This window comes from Petromyzon marinus, chromosome 1 (assembly GCF_048934315.1).
Source record: "Petromyzon marinus isolate PM22_M1 ecotype Great Lakes invasive population chromosome 1, UKy_Petmar_22M1.pri1.0, whole genome shotgun sequence".
Lineage (NCBI taxonomy): Eukaryota > Metazoa > Chordata > Hyperoartia > Petromyzontiformes > Petromyzontidae > Petromyzon > Petromyzon marinus.
The window spans coordinates 31,074,988-31,092,083 of NC_133667.1; positions in this window are offsets into that span (position 1 = coordinate 31,074,988).

The window sequence follows — 17,096 nt, forward strand, 5'->3', positions numbered from 1 at the left end:
ATGAGAACGATCGACACATCCCTTGCCATGCCCAGCCAGAAGAAATCAAGCCGGAACATGGCCAGGGTCTTGTGAGACCCCAAATGCAACAGTCGTTCGTGAGTGGCAAGAATGACTCTACCCCGCAAGGCGGATGGCACAACGATTTTAAAGTGAAGGGATTTACCATCCCAAATAATGAGGAGACCCGCAATATCCAAGAATCAACCCCGACCCTGCCTTCCGCGGAGCCACCAGCCTTACGACGCAGTGTGAGCAGGGACGCATCCCCCATTTGGAACTGGCGCCAGTCAGTGAGGGTCAAATTAAGTAACGAATCCCCACCCGTTTGAGAGAGAGAGATACCCGGAGCTGGTGCGTTAGCAGCGGCGGCCAAAATTGTGGACGGGACTTCTTTTTGCGGTTTGCAGCGTCCCGACCCAAGAAAACATGCACATTCCCTGCCGATTGGCAGTCGCGAAGCGCATCCGTGTTTGTATGGCGAACACCCTTGCGGTAAGTAGTCGTGAATTGTGTTGTATATATAGGCCTATTTCCAAAAATTAATACTAAAAATAATTCTGCCATTTTTTTAATAATCGATAAAATAAATCAAACACCCTCAAACCCGCTACCTCCCACAAGCACCAAGCAGCTGGAGGTCGTAAAAGGCCATTAAATAATAAACTCCAGAGCAAAGGGAGGTTAACGACTATCTGCAAAATCTCCAGATTGCCAAAGGATAGTTCACAAACAAATATCCAGAATCACAGACACGGACACAGCACAGGGCAAACAGACATTATAACTGATATATTTTTTTTGTACGGAAAAAGTTGAAGCTTGGCTATAAGAATAAGTCGACATAGACTGCAGTATTCCTTATATTTTTCTTATTGTATCTTTCTATCTCTGTGACTTTACCAAGAGAACCAAAGTACACGAGTTCCTGCAATCACGAAAACTTAAGTCCAAACTAAGCTATATCTCTGACCTCGAGAATAAAAAGCATGGATCCCTGGATGCAGACAGGGAGCAAAAAGTAATAAAACCCTTGAAATACCGGAGGTAACATCTAATGACCTTACAAATCTTGGTTAAACATACACCAAATAATCTCAAGAGATTAGACCTAGGGTAACTCAAAATAGATACAAGACAAGAAAATAGGTCAAACACAAGACCAGAAAATATGTATTCCATGAAATCGGAGCCTCCCTGGCCGCCTTTGTCTTCCAACAATTTGACACAACCACATGGCAGCCATAAAATACGTATGAAGGGAGAGTGCCTCCTCTCTGTTGTATATATAGGCCTTTTTCCAAACATGATATTAATAATGATTTTGCCGATTTTTTTTATCAATAATGGTGTCACTTGGAGGCCAGAGGGGGTGAGGTGAACAACCCCCTCCCCTCACAGCAGCAGCCACTCACACACTGGCCGCCGGAGATAGCAATAAAAGTAATAAAGCCAGAACCGGACAGACAGGTTTTGGTTGTTTTAATTAACAGAAGTCCAAGGAAAACTCAACAACAAGAATAAGCTGACATCGGAATCTACGCACTCACTAAGAAAAAAAACAGACTACAATCTACATAGCGGGTTATTACCTCACATACATAATATTGATACTAACGTTATTCACCTTAAATTACACTACATCTTGCTGTTTACGTGACTTTACAAAAAACAAAGAAATGAATTCCAGCAGCCAAGAAACTTAACCGAAGCTTAGTTATACCTCTAAAACTCAGGACATCAAAGAATTGCTCTAGCATAACAGCACCGATCCCCGGATATAGATGGGGGACGAAAATGTGATGACAATGTTAAATCACAAATCTTAGGAAACAAACCAAATAAATTTATGCAGTATTAAACCGAGGGTTATCGAGAAGGGATGAGGCGGAAGAGGTCAAACTTACACAACCAAGATAGGCTGTATTTCATATGGAAGGAGCCTCCCAACCATCTCTGTCTTCCCGCAGCACGGGAGAGCAAGGAATGTAACACTCAGAGCGAAGGAAATGACTTTATTGCCGTGAAGGCATGTGTTCCACGGATGAAAAGATGGCTTGGGGAGATACACAGCTTAATAAATGACACACGTACACCCCCCCCCTCCCCCACAACGCAGAGCGAGTTCAAAGAAAGTTCCAGTCCTTTGTGAGAGAGCATGACAAAGTAAGCATCTGTTTTTTTGTCTCGCAAGAGACGCGCAGAGGGGAGATTTTTCGGATATAAACAGCAACACGACACAGTTCAGCTCGACATATACCAGCGGCAGAAGACGGCGATCATCAACTCCACAAGAAGAGGACAGCAAGCCAGCTCCGAGGCATGGCCTCGAGATCGACAATGCGTGTGGTGCATCGCAGAGAGGAGGGGCGAGGTGATGCTCTGTGGTGAGTTCGGCATGGACCAACAGTATTGCTGAAAATCTATTCTCAGCGTCAAGGAATCAACCAGAGAGAGACGGAGCAAGAGAGAGCGCACAAGCGTTGTGCCGACTCGGCTCATCCAGCAGGGGAAAGAGCCTGACCAGCCGCCCGTGAGCAAGAGTGTCAGCGCCAGCGAGTGCGCCGTGGGTTCGACCCACATGCACACCGACCAGCACCAGCTGGGAACCAAGACAAGAGTGAGGAACTGCTGCCAGTGCACGAGCGACCGAGCATCTTCAGGACGGGCATCGTGCCAGCTCATCATCCAGCGGTGGAGAGAACCGGCAGCCAATGTCAGACGCCGAGCGATAGAGGGAACCAGCCATCGTTCGTATACCCCCTCCACCCTCACTAACCCACCCTCACAAACCCACGACGCTCCCAGCGTCTGCTCACACAAGAATTTACCAAAGAGACAATCCACTGCACCCACTCAATATTTAGACTAATTATAAAAGTACATGAACCATCAGCTGGCCGTGGAGGCATCGCGGCTCATCGAGTGATAAGTCGTTCATAAGCACACTCATTTTTTTCCTTATTTTTTCATGTGATTTTACTTCCAATCGTGTAACTTACCAATAGATTCATTGATACAAACTAAACATTTTGAAACCTTCATCACGATTCGATACGCTCACAGAGATACTATCGTGTTAAACCTGTTTCTTTATCTTGTAATCTTGTCCACGAATTAATTAAAACTTAGCCAAAGATAAGAATCTTCCATGGGAGAGCACGAACCCCATCGCACACCCTTATTCCAGGACGTTTATATAATCTTGCCGATGAATCTATTTACGTATACTTTTGCCTTTGGGGTATAATAATTGACTTTATTGCCTTTCGTGAATATCGTCGCATGAATTTTAAGGACTTTTATTCCTATTTGCCGTATATGCTCATGTTACTCTGAAGTAATCAATTGTTCTGTTACCCAGTTAACACACGTGATCATTGAGGGTTAAATGTATGGATCAATGAGGGAAACATCTCCTGGAGTACTGTGTTGACAATTTCAAGCATAAGAATCCGCATATTAGACTGTTAAGGTTTTGTTTAGAAATGAAAATTGCTTAACACAGAAGTGTCTGAGTGTTTCTTTCCTGAGTTCATGCATAATAATCATAATTATAAGAACTGTATCCTGCGGTGAGATTTGAATTTGGAGACCTGACATAACACACTAATGCATAAACAGTAAATGTTAAAGCGAGAATAATTGTATTATACCGATCGATAATATGAACCTAGGCAATGAAGCTGAGCTTAATCTGGCGTACTTACAGCACACCTGCATAACTTCATATGATTCATTGTCTTATCCCGATTGATGACACTACCCTCGTCAGCAAGGCAGGGCCTAATTATCATAACGACTCGCATTAGCATAATCACATACATTCACATAAATTAATACAATTATCTCTTGAATTAGCATAATTTATGTACATAATTGCATCAATTAACATGATTTCGGATAATTGTGCATTTTTTAAAAAAATCGATTCATTTTTATTATTTTCATCAAAATATAAATACCCGGCATATACAACACCTCCCTAATAGGAGAAACCACGAAGAGAGGGGTTGGGAATGCAAACAAACAACATGTGATGGTAAAACAGTCAAAGGTCAAAAAGGGGGGGGGGGGGGCAGCCAGGCCGCTGCTGCCGCGGGAGGAGGACGGTGACAGATGGCATTTTTTTTCTCTCTCGCAAGAGACGCGGAGAGAGGAGAGAGAATTTCACATTTAAGCTCGGCAAGGGACAGCAAGACAGCAGCTCGGAAGAGGACAGCAAGTCAGCTCCGGGGCATGGCCTCGAGATCAACAATGCGTGTGGTGCATCACAGAGAAGAGGGGCGAGGTGATGTTAGGTGCTGAGTTCGTCATGTACCGACAGAGTATCGCTTTTTTTGGCAACAAAACTCAAACCTTTTTACGTGGATTCATGTCTGCATTAACCACAATACCTGCAGTCAAAATGCAAACAAAAAACATACTATGATAATATATGCATTGTCCTTGAAACTGATTGGTCCACACCAAGGGACGGCTTTCTTTTGAGCCTCGACCCAATTGGTGCTCGACCAGATGACGCCAAAATGCGTACAGCTGTATGCCTTTTGGCGTACAGCTGTATATACCACTACGGTGAGTAAATACTACTATACATCTTCTTTGGTTCTTTCGATAAAGTCACGTAGAATGAGAATAAAATGATAAGTTAATAAAATAACAATTCTCACGACGTTTCGGCCACAACACAAGTGGCCTTCAGGTGAAGAAATACTACTATACAGTATACTATATAGTATACTTACTATACAGTCAGTAGCTACTACTGGCTCAGTAGATACTACTGTACAGTCAGCAGATACAACAAAAAAGTCAATAGATACTACTTACTCTGCATGTAGGGTGTGTAGGTATATATACCTACGCGGGGGTAAAGATTTTTTGTTGAGGGGGTGGGTCGACAATTTTCGGAAACATAGATCAACTATTTACCCCATACTTTCTATAACTTTTTGGGCTTTTTCAAGCTTATAATTACGTTGGAGAAATGGACAAATGGCCCACCGGGCTTTTACAGTACCTTAGTATCTGTGTATGTATATGTAAGGTTTTTAAGAGAAGTTTTGAAGTATATTTTTCGCCCGGGCAATGCCGGGTACTTGCCGCTAGTCTTATATATAAAAGTCTCCTCGCGTGCTTGCAAGGGATTTGGCTCTTGAACAGTGGGGTTTAAGTCGAAAACAATTTGCCAGCCAGTACGCCCTAAGCCCCGTGGTGGGAATAGGCTATTCAGTTTTCCCATCCGTAAACTTTAAAGTAGTTTCATTAACAAATTAGTGCCATTTCTTATTTTAATTATTTACTTATTGCGCGCCATCGACTGTACCAACTGACTACAATTGCCTGGGGTGGGGGGGGCGGACCCTGCCAAGTGATGCGCGTTCGGTCGAGCTCACGGGGGACATTTTTTACGTGTCTAACATGCAATACATATACACATAACGCTGCGGATATTTCTTCACAGTGTGGTGTCCTTTTCGCCATCTCCCCCCCCCCCACATCATGCGTCCAGTTTAAACTACAGACTCCATAGATAGCATTATTGTTGCATGGGCGGGGGGATGGGTGTGGGGGTAGCGGCCCAGCCTCCAGTCTGCCAACGTGCTACCTCCCCTGGCTCGGCAATGTAGGCCAGGAAGGGGGCTCCGCACGGGACTAGGCCTCACGACGGCTATGGTAAGGACACATTTCCTTGCTTCTTACGCTACAATCACGTACATACAAAGCTGTTGTTTTATTCATCACCTTCGAAATTTTCTATTATTTTTGTTTCTGTGCTCACAACATCTATATATTTTTTCATAACTTGCCCGTTACTTTCATCTTTATTCAAATACACCTCTTTAGGCAAATATCACTGTACTATTCTTAGATTTATTATCTTCACTTACAACTTTCGTTACTGCACGAATTTCGATTTTTTGCCTGTTTTGGTTATGTCACGTAGCTTCAAACATTTCAATACATTTTGCTTTTGTCACTATGCCATACACACCATACAAATCGCTCAACAAATATTTTCGGTTTATTACTTGCCCATTACTTACATCATCATTATCTTGTGTTAACTCACGTTCAAATATCATCTTTATTCTTGTGTTAACTCACGTTCTAATACACCCATTTTTTAAAATATCACCTTCCTGTTATATTAATTTTCTTCACTTACAGCTTTTGTCACTGCAGGATTTCATCTTCTTTGCCTCTTTCTGTTACGTCACATAGCTACAAACATTTTATTACTTTTTGCATTTGTCACAATGCCATACACACCATACAAATCGATTCTTTTGGGTGTATTACTTGCCCTTTACTTTCATCATTATTGTGTGAACTCACGTTCAAATCTCATCTTTATTCTTGTGTCAACTCACGTTCTAATACATATACTTTTTAAAAATATCACCTTCCTATTATTACATTACTTCTCTTTACTTACAGCTTTCGTAACTGCAGGATTTCATATTATTTGCCTCTTTCTGTGACGTCACGTAGCCACAAACATTTTAATAACTTTTCCATTTGTCACAATGCCATGCACACCATACAAATCGTACACCTAACCTTTTTTGCTTACCTACAAACTTTTCAAGTCATTTTCCATTTATCACTATGCCATACACACCATAGTGTGTGCAAACAACTACTTATTCTGCTTCGTAACTTGCCCATTACTTTCATCTTCATTATTGTGTCAACTCACGTTCAAATATTGTCTGCATTATTATTGTGTTAACTCACGTTCAAATACACCTATCTTTCAAAATATCACCTTCATATTATTACATTACTTATCTTCACTTACAGCTTCCGTGACTGCAGGATTTCATATTCTTTGCTTCTTTCTGTTACGTCACGTAGCTACAAACATTTGTTACAATTTTGCATTTGTCACTATGCCATACACACCAGACAAAGAGTACACTTAATTTTTCGTCTTATAACTTGGCCATTGCTTTCATCTTTATTATTGTGTCAACTCACGTTCAAATACACCTATATTTTTTACATATTACCTTCCTATTCTTACATTACTTATCTTCACTTACACCTTTCGTGACTGCATTATTACATATTCATTGCCACCCGAAAAAAACTACATGGCCGCGAATTGCAGCCATTCCCTCTACACCTTCGCGTGCGATAGGGATGTCCTCTGGCTCCCACATTATTTCACATCTATTTTTACCACGTACTTCGTGAAGCCTTCAATCTGCTGCAGATACAATGGGAGGCTGATCGATGCCCGGGTGCGGTCAAGGGATGGATCCCTATTGCTCAACCATGTTATGTATGCCCATAACGAATTGGAGGTACTGCTGCTGAACTTGAAGCTTGCCACTAAGAGGTGGGGCCTTGCCATCAGCCCCACCAAAACTAAGCCCCTGCCTGGTATTTTGTACCATCGGACACTCCACCCCCACAACTCCCAATTGGTGATGGGCCGCTTGTGGAGAGAGTGGAGAGTTTGCCATACCTGGGCTGTGTGCTCATCACTGGCTCCGGTTTAACAGCAGAGGTCTCACTCCGAATCAGTCGAGCGGCATTGTCTTTTCATCGGTTGCGTAACACTGTGCGGAAGCTACCTGGTCTATCGCTTCGCACGAATATTCAGGTCTTCTCGGCCACAGTCATTCCCTCCCTTCTCTACGCTTGCAAAACATGGACCCCCCCTAATGGAACATCTTGGCCGGTTATAAATATTTAGGCTGGCCTACCTACGATCCATCATGGGTTTAACCACACTGCATTGTGTGAGGAGCTCACAAATCCTTGGTGTCGGAGAAGACATGATCACCCACAGCGTTGTAACAATGATCAGCTACCAAGGTGCTCTGCAAACCTACAGGCTATTATCAGAGATTTGTCCACGACGCCATCCAGATTTACAAACATAGACACAACTTCAACCGAGAGGATGGTTTCAAATTGAGTAATCACTGGAAAGATGTTTTAAATCAAGTCAAACGTTAGCTGACTTTCAATTTTTTGTACAGCCATTGCTCAGTGGTTGTATATCATAGTGCCCTTTGATCACGTTCACAGAGAACTCGCATCTGGGAGCCCTTTGATGTGATCTCACATCGAGGGGCCCTTTGATGTGAGCCCTTTGATGTGAGCTCGCACCGGGGGACCCTTTGTTGTGAGCCCACATCGGGGGGCCCTTTGATATGAGCTTTGAGAAGTGGGTGTTACCCGCAGCATTCTATCAAAAGGCTGCTTAGCCCAGCCCTCCCACCCACCCACGCCCCCTTACTGACTCCTTCCCCCTCCCTTAACCTGTATATAATCCAAGGTCGTCTCTGAACTGTGCTCCTAACACAAATATTCTGCGTTTACTTTTCCACCTGAAGACGGAAGCTTGTGTTGCCTCCGAAACGTCACGATTTAATTATTTTCTTTTATTTTGTTTTATTTTATCTACGTGACTTTACCGAATAAAACCAAAGAGTACAAGTAAAATGTCTTTCATTTCTTAATTTTGTCCCTCTGTTGTGTTGTCTTGTGTGCTGTCATTTTATTTTTTTTGTTTACAATGTCAATTTATAAAATGTACAATAGTGTACTTAATTGCCACTGTAAATTAACACCTCCAATTAGCACTATAGTGCTAAAGAAGTTCAACCTACATACAATTGCAACAGTGGTTATTTTTAAATTCTTACCCGTGTGCCTGTATTTCTTCATGCTTTCCAATTTCTCTCTTTCCAAATGTTAACCCTGACGTGATTATAGACTATTTCCAAGTTGTGGATGTAAACCTTACATGACAGGATATCTGACAGGTTAACAATTACATATTTTATGCACCCACAAGTCCAAGCATATTTTATGCATCACATTTCCAACCACTATAAATCGTTAAAAGTACTGTATAACCATGTACAATAATCACCATAAAATATTACATCAACTTCCATGTAAATCATATACTTATTGTAAACTTGACAATACTGTTATGCCCGTGTTGTACCTTAAATGCTTTTTTTCTTTAATGCTGTACTGCCATTGTTTTGCCCCTAGAAAATACACTTTTGGTCTCGATAGATTCCAAACTGTTATAGAGGACATCGAAGCATGGAGAGAAAAAACTCAAGCAACTTGTTACACGTTTGGGAAATACCACAACTTAAGTTTGGCTAATTGGTGCCATGCTTATTTAGAGAAAGCAACTCACCTCGAACTTTGTACTCCTCGGCGTCCATGGCCCGTGGCAGGCTGGTGTCGATGTGGATGCCGAGTTGCTAAGTTGGCGACGAGATTTCAACTGTTGCGCTGTTGACGTGCAGTGCGGACCGTCGGTGTGGTCTCGAAAAATGTCATGCCCATGTATTTCCCGTGTACATTTTATATTTGACAAAATAAATAATGAATGCTCGGTATTGTATATCGTAGGTTAAGGTACCAGCACATTCCACATGAATAGTACCAGAACGTTTGTTCTGTCCCTGTCTTGCGTGACATTCCAGGATTAAACAGCTAAACACCATTCGTTCCAGCAATTTACGTGAAGACACGATCTTCTGAACTTTATGGTGTCCATTGAAGCATAAACTTATAACGAATTAGGTTTGAAAAACAAATTGGTATAAACGAATACAATTGAATTTTGGATCAGAGTTATGAATACAACTTAAGAATGAAAATACGTGAATCAGTCAATGTTGGCTGAAGTTTTGTTTAGCATTTATGAAATATAAAGTTTAGTTAGCAACGAGTTGTGATTTGTCAATTGGAGAAATTTAACAAAAATGTCAGATTAACCAGGATTGCTCACAATTATGAATTCATTATATTATACAGCATATTGGGAATAAAATTAATCCATTATTTTTTTGACAAGTACTGTATATTCAATCACCGGTTATATTCTGTTCCTCAATACATTAATAACAGTATTATTCCCATCACCACATTGGTAGAATATCTGATACATTTAATGTGTTTATCACGCAAATATATAGTTCATTATTCACAATATTACTAAAAGTTGTGGAAAAACGAACACTCGTGGACACAGCTTTATAATCAACTTTAGTTTTTCTGCAGTTACATTCTACTGGGCTACATTAACCACACCGTAAATATTTTATACTGAAATTCCTGAATCTTATCCGAGGCCGTGTTATAAATGTTTTCTATTATCCATACAATCCAAGTGATCCGTGCTATGTCCTATTATCAATGCACGATCATTAATATCCGAGCCATTGCACTGCTTGGAAGTGACAGGAAATCCTAATTATTCATGTTTTTTGTGCATAGGGAATCAGACTATTTAGACTGAAGGAAGCTGATGAGCTATGAAGCTCTTTTTCACAGACGTCCAGTAAGTTCTTCACAAAAGCAAGCCATAATCGACGGATCATACGCATAATTCCCTGGCCATGACGTACATAATCAAATATGCATTCGTATTCATAATAAAGGTTTTTGGGTTAGATCGCGTTTATTTATAAATGTGTCGTAACCCTCCACCACCCGACACGGCCAATCAGCAAAAAAAGTGTCACGTTGACAAAAGACAAATAATTCACTACTTCAGCCCACCGGTGTGTTGAAGAGTTAATCCACATTTACAGTTTGAGTACGACGTTTCGCTGGTAAATACATCCAGCATCATCAAGCAATTCGCCAGAATGGTAGAGCCCTCGCTTGCTCCCGGTTTTTATATAGAGCAGCAGGGTGACGTCATCACTTAACTCATATCAGGTGCATTGATTAGAGGCGGAGGGGGGGGTATTGTAATTATATAATCGATTAGTAATCAGTCATTGGTTATGATTAGTAATGAGTTGTAGATTAGTAATTCTTTAAATGTAATGTGTATTATTTAATAATACGCTTCCAGGCCGCATTCGTATGTTTCCCACGTCATGGTGATGTTGATTGTAGATTTGGTGATTATGGTACTGCATGCTATCTGATGTTTTACTCTACATGCCAGTAGCTTATTTTGGAAATGTATATATGCAGAGAGTTCACCAGATGAATATTGAGGGTCGACACTTTTCCTAATTTCGCGTGGGCTCACGCCGTACGCGTCCACCCTGCTCCATTCCTCTCCCAGAAACGCCACGATCGCCCCGCCTTTCCCGATGACGTCACCGCTCTCTCTCTTTTTTCTCGTGATGTCATCCTGATACTCTACCCTTAAATCACGCGTGTATTTCTACCCTCAGATCACATAAGTATCAGCACTACATCAAGTCCTCCCCCCCTTCTGAAGAAAAGTCGTCCTCGACTAAACACAACACGTGCCAATCCAAGGGATTCGGGGTAACCCTGACGGTAGAAAAAAACATCTTTGTTGATCAATAAACAAGCAATTTTGACTCGACAGGAGTCCTGAACTTTGTGTATGTGTAGGTGTGGAATGCATGTGTATACAGAACAGAATTTAAGATAGCAACAAACGAATAACCGTAAGACAAGACGGTACACACAAGGGGTCAATTGGACCTCCCAAATGCGACATGCCGACAAAAAACTTCCAGCACGAAAAACGAAAGTTGTCTCATCTTGCATGCGGTGGTTGTCTATCATTGTGGGAGCATCGCACGGGCACGTGCCTAGGTAACTGGGCCACGTATCTGCGGCTCGGTCGGATGCTGCTTCACCTCCTTGGTCACGGGCGGCCCTGGGGAAGAAAGGCAACCTGCGGGGTCTACTTTCTGCCCTGCCTCCTCCACCCCCCCTCTCGCTTCTCTCTCCCCCCCCCTGCAGCAGACCTCTCCAGTGCTGCTGCGGTGGCCCACTTTACTCCAATGACCCGGGTGCTGCTGCCAGGTCCACTTTCTGCCCCGCCTCCCCCCCCCCCCTTCTCTCTCCCCCCCTACTGCCGAGGCCTATATAACCTCGTGCCACGGCAGATCTCTCACCTATTTCAGCAGTTTTTTATTGCCGTGGTTGTCCCACCTGATGACGATTGCTTGTGTTGCGATCGAAATGTCGTGATCTATTATTTTTCTACCTACGTGACTCTACCGAAATAACCAAAGAGTATACTTCTTGAGGTTGGTTCGTCGCAACAAGTAACCTCCCTGACCTCGGCAGTGATGATGAAAGTGAGTGAAGGGGTGTAGGTGTTTGTGGTAACTCGTTTTTTATTGAATGTAGTGGGTGTTCTTTCTAGTGTAGTGGGGAGCAGTTGTTGGCGTGAGGGCGGCCCCGGTGGGGCAGCATCGATGCGACCCCCGCATGCGATGTGGCCCGTGTGGCCACGTTGGTGGCAGATCACCGGGTTCTGTGTCCGGCTGGATGCTTCGAGTCTCCATGGCATCCAACGACGAGTCCTCTGGGCCGGTCCCCGGTATGTCCCCTTCACAGCTGCCAACATCTTCTCCTGGGGCAGCCCCGCATACATTTCTGGTTCGGCGTCTTCTCCCACATTCCATTTTCTCTGAACCCCCTCTAGTCCTTGATGGGGTGATGGATCTGCTATTTGCGTGATGATACGTTGTGGCCTCATCACCTCCTCATGGGCTGTTATGCTCTTCGCAATTCACAAGGAGGTCTGCTTGTACTCATCATTGACTGGCTAAACTATTCTTAAGGCCTGTGCCAGTGCTAAAATTTGCTTAGCAACCATAAAGTCCAAGGCCCCCGCACCCAGGCCCAGGAAAGCAGCCTGTGCCAGGGCCATGAGAGTGCTTCTGTGGGCCAAGGTTGATCCCCTTCTTCCCGCCGACTGTTTTGGAATCGTCTTTTTGCACTGGATGGTGGGTCAAAAATCTCAAAGATCTTTTGATAAGCAGCTTGTAAGGTATGGAGGAATAAATAATCAAAGCGTCGTCCCTAAGGTCCATGGGGAGAGCCTTCAGTGCCTCGTGCTCCATCCATTTTAAACAAGTGTATGCCGCCTTGAATCGGCGAACAAATGCTCCCCAGTCACCTCCTTCAGCCACAAACTTCTCAACGTGACCTAACCTGGGTGGTCGATCGACGCCCTCTCCTCGTCGCCGCTCCGATTCCGCCCAGGTGGAATGAACTCCGCAGCCTGGATTGTGGCTGTTGCGCGTGCCTCTAACCATTGTCCCAGTGCCTCTCCACGCGGCTCCAACGCTCCACCACGAAAGCTCTGAGCAGCCATTACCGCTGGGCCTCAGGGATTTTGTGCCATTTCTGTCCTGATGGTGGCTCGCGATGTTGGTCCCAATAAGTGTGATTCTCCCCCCTCCTGAGGAGACCCTTCCCTGTCTTGCTATGGTCCCGGTACTATCGGTAGCGCCCATTGGGCATCCTGTAGGCAGCCTGGTTGCCATTGGTTCCTCGCTGGTCCGCATCGTCGCCCGGACCGTGCGGTTTTCTCGCTGCCCCTTACGATCGGTGGTGCTCCCCTCCCTCATCTCCTGCCTGCCCCCCGCCCACCGGGCGTCCTCTTGGTGGCCCGGCTGCCGGCGGTTGCCCGCCAGGTCACGCCGGCGCCGTGCAACTTCCGTGCCATCCCACATGACTGGTGGGCCACTCTGTCACCCGCGACGGGCGGCTCCTTTTACGGGCCAGCAGGATGTCAGGGTTTTGTGTGATGGGAGGTCGAGCTCCTGCTGGGGGAGTCTTCACCATATCAGCATGCCGGACATGGAGGGAAGTTTCGCATCCATGGCAAGCAAGCTGGGTCAAGTCTGTACATTCTTCCGAGTCGCGGGCCCAGTCGGGACTCTGCTGCTGCACTGCACGGACGTTGGGGACGTCATCGGTGGAGTGGGGGACTCGATAGTGGTGGCCCACTTCTCCCTCCTGGCTCCAGTCCCTCGCCACCCCCGTTTGTCTTCCCAATGCGATGTTGGCTGATTACCTTTCAGCCCCCTAGCTTTCTGTCGCCTCCAAACTACGACCAGGCCTATCCCAACCCCTCTTTATCAATCCATCTTGCTTTGCTGCATCAAAACTATACCACGTACAATAACCCAATTCTTTATTTCAAATTATTGTCTTGTTATGTACAATTTTATAATTGCTGTAAAGCGCCTAGGTAAAGGTGCTATATAAATATCATTAAGATATGATTCACAACACAAATAACTGCTCCTACATGAATATGGATTTATATTTTCCCCTTGGCAAAATACAAAAGTTATTTCAATGCGCTCTCCTAGTTCATTCGTTATTCACGAACTTGCTTTTCGCGATTTTGGTGATCCGCGAGATGAGTATATGTAGAAAATTACAGCTCGTTAAGCCTCGTAGATCTGAATATATCAAGGTCAAAGATTTGAAAGAATATAAACAAGTTCAATAAAAGTTTATTTTTTAAAATACTCTGCAGGCTCTGCTCGTCCGTTACCCTTGGACAATAAGTCACGCTGTTACCAGGTGGTGAGGGGGGCATGACGTTTCATTGCATTCCTGCTTAAAATGAAGTCTTATCTTTTTAAAGTCTCATCACTTGTGTATGACAAGCTTACTTTAGCAGAAATGCAACATTCTGCTTTACGCACCCATTGTGGCCTTGTTAATGCGTGATGCAGCTCGAGGTATGAAGGCAAGCACCACACGCGTCGTGGGCTACAAACTTTGATTCACATCTCACCCTGCGCTCTGCTGTCCCGCTCTCCCCTCTGGATTCACACTCCTGGCGGCACGTAATCACACGGCACACATTACTTCTCAACCTAAGTATTTATTAATCAACGGAGCAACAAGAAATATTACCCTTTCGGTAACTGTATAACCGTCTCTCTCGCTCCTGTGTATCAAGTGTATCTCCGGTCAAACAGTATACGCTAGCTACTAAGCTTCACTCCCTGGTAGAGTTATAATTCACTGTGTAACAATAAATTTTTTTTGTTCCTGGGCAGTAAGTGTTATTTCCTAATTGCTTATGCCTCAAAAGTACAGAAAATGGCTATTATTCCCCACAAACTTTGCTTTTGTGACCAGGACTTTATGTTAAGGAATGACACAAATGCACACGTTTTCTCATTGAAAATAGGTACATTTCAGAATCTCACTGTGCTGGTCACAAAAGCCTCAATATCCGACGTAGAGATGTTCCTTCACTGTGATAATTATTGACGGATTTGTTGTTTTACACTTTTTTTAGCTCTTATCTTCCATGGCACATGACGTTCTAGCACAGTTCCGTTCTCGAGTAAGCAAATCTGTCTTTTCCAATATTCCTTCTCCATTACTCACTTTTAGTTTCCGTAATCTCATTTGACATATATATTGGCTCAATATTATTCTTTAAATATTATTTTAACTTCTTCATTGCTTTACTACTTACCTTCTCAACTGCTTCACCACAATACATCTTGAGCAGTTTCTCTATGTCAGCCGTTTTTTTGTAAACTCATTTGTATAGGCTTTCCCTGTAACTTAAGATTTGAAAACCAATTTTGTAGTCTTATTGGATTACTCTTATTATTAGATTTGGTCATAATTAATTTTCATTTTTTGGAGATAAAAAGAGGTGTGTGTTTGTTCTAGCGTTTTGTGTCCCTGTGCAGCGGAGCTTATTACTAGGGAGTATCTCCAGCACATTATGAACCAACCTCAATTCCTTTGTACAGGGTTCTCATTGTAACAAAGCTCTCAAGTCAGTTAAAACTCCTGTCTGTGGTGCCAAGTTTCCTCAACGAAAGAAATCTATACACAGCAATTAACTAGCAATTCATAATTGTCCTCATCATTGTTATTAGTATGAAAATACAGAACATAATTGAAACAATTAGTATTTAATCATACTAAACATTAAATGTGTTTTGTAAGGGTATATCGATGACAGTATACATGTCTTTTGAGTAACGTTTTGAAAAAGGCCTTCTCAAGCTGCCAAAGATGCATTTTCCCCACCACACCGGCATAACGTTTGCAGGGGATTTTTAAAAGTGCAAGTGTATAGTGTTCCAAGATAATATGTAGAGCATTCAACAATATATTAGATTTGCTCTGCTTCCTTCCTGGACTTTGGTTTTATGAATGAATGAGTGCGGCAAGGTTTTTCCACTTTCGAGAATGCCAGCGAGTGTCACACGAGGCCCTCACCCTGCACACGTGCTCCTGCAGACTGCCCAGCCCGAACAAGCGAAGATGCTAATTGGAAATGGAGCATGTTCCAGGACGGATTGTACCTTTACGGACAACTCAGAGGACATTGATGGCTTTTATCATTAACAATGTCTGTTAACATAAAACTACATAACAGATCATCCCAGCCACCGCCAAAGTAGGGCTTGAGATGTAAAGGTCGCACCTCGTTGCCGGGCAGTGTTGGATGACCACCTGCCCAGGACAGATGAGTGGGTAGACAAAGGGGAGCCGTACCGGGGCACAGATAAATGAAGGGATGTCCGCGTGAAGGACAGAGTCCTGACGTGCACCATAACGGGTGTAAGCGTTGAGTGCTGAAAGTGTAAGGTAGCAGTGAGTGTACAGTGAACAGAGTGCATGAGTAAATAAGCGGCAAGCAGCCTTAAGTAAGAATTTTCGTCTCCATCTGGTTATACATTCCTCCTTGGTGTCCCATGTTTTGCCTTCATAAGACAATTTCCCACAGCAAAACTACGTAAAGCAATCACTGGGTCCAGCACAACTATATAATACTAGTTCGGGGGGGCCTGTGGCGACGCCTCACAAAAGCATTTGCGGTCTTCGGCTAGGAAAGTCACAAAATTGCACATGAACGACGCATTCTCGCATTCACCCGATGCTCCTTTTTTATTTTTTAATGAAACATCTCTGAATGTTATGTTTTGAAGTAGAAAATGTTATTTCTTCATTAAAAGCTTATATCATTTTAGATCTGGAAAACTTCATTGAAAACGACATTTTGTGTGACTTTTCTCTCGTCGTTAAGTAGATGTCCTTACTGGGGGTTTGATTCGATGCGGACTTTCACCTGTTTGGGATTGCGGGATCGCGATAAGGCGACATTGAGCTGGCCGTGCGAGAAGACTGCCGTCTGCAGATCGATTCCAACGTAATCGAAATTCTGTCCCTACGACTTGTTGATTGTGATAGTGTATGCGGGGACAATGGGAAGTTGTCGTCGTCGCAAAACAAATGGCAAAGTCGTGTGGGTGGGGGCCAAGTCGATTCTGGGAATGAACACCGAATCACCTGGGTTACACTCGGAGATTATCCGCGCC